The sequence below is a fragment of the Acyrthosiphon pisum genome, unplaced genomic scaffold (assembly GCF_005508785.2).
Source record: "Acyrthosiphon pisum isolate AL4f unplaced genomic scaffold, pea_aphid_22Mar2018_4r6ur Scaffold_12;HRSCAF=46, whole genome shotgun sequence".
NCBI lineage: Eukaryota > Metazoa > Arthropoda > Insecta > Hemiptera > Aphididae > Acyrthosiphon > Acyrthosiphon pisum.
In genome coordinates this window covers 57141-58321 of record NW_021761552.1, presented here as the reverse complement: position 1 = coordinate 58321, position 1181 = coordinate 57141, and positions in this window count along the sequence as shown.

The following is a 1181-nucleotide window of genomic DNA, read 5'->3' as shown; positions in this document are numbered from 1 at the left end:
CCCACCACTTTTATATAATTACGTATAGAAATGTTACGTATATACTGAAAAAGTGGTGGGGATGCCAAAATTCCGAGTGTCACTGTAAAAAGTGGCCGACATCCGAGTTCGTAGATTTTATTTTCGCATCCCCACTACTTTAATATTAATAGAAGTGTATAAAATTTACACGTTTACTTTGTAGAAGTGGTGGGGATGCCAAAATTCCGAGTGTCACTGTAAAAAGAGCTCGACATCCGAGTGCTTAGATTTTATTTTCGCATCCCTACCACTTTAATATAATTACGTATAGAAATGGTACGTATATACTGAAAAAGTGGTGGGGATGCCAAAATTCCGACGGTCACTGTAAAAAGTGGCCGACATCCGAGTTCGTAGATTTTATTTTCACATCCCCACTACTTTAATATTAATAGTAGTGTATAAAATTTACACGTTTACTTTGTAGAAGTGGTGGGGATGCCAAAATTCCGAGTGTCACTGTAAAAAGAGCTCGACATCCGAGTGCTTAGATTTTATTTTCGCATCCCTACCACTTTTATATAATTACGTATAGAAATGGTACCTATATACTGAAAAAGTGGTGGGGATGCCAAAATTCCGAGTGTCACTGTAAAAAGTGGCCGACATCCGAGTTCGTAGATTTTATTTTCGCATCCCCACTACTTTAATATTAATAGTAGTGTATAAAATTTACACGTTTACTTTGTAAAAGTGGTGGGGATGCCAAAATTCCGAGTGTCACTGTAAAAAGAGCTCGACATCCGAGTGCTTAGATTTTATTTTCGCATCCCTACCACTTTTATATAATTACGTATAGAAATGGTACGTATATACTGAAAAAGTGGTGGGGATGCCAAAATTCCGAGTGTCACTGTAAAAAGAGCTCGACATCCGAGTGCTTAGATTTTATTTTCGCATCCCTACCACTTTTATATAATTACGTATAGAAATGTTACGTTTATACTGAAAAAGTGGTGGGGATGCCAAAATTCCGAGTGTCACTGTAAAAAGTGGCCGACATCCGAGTTCGTAGATTTTATTTTCGCATCCCCACTACTTTAATATTAATAGAAGTGTATAAAATTTACACGTTTACTTTGTAGAAGTGGTGGGGATGCCAAAATTCCGAGTGTCACTGTAAAAAGAGCTCGACATCCGAGTGCTTAGATTTTATTTTC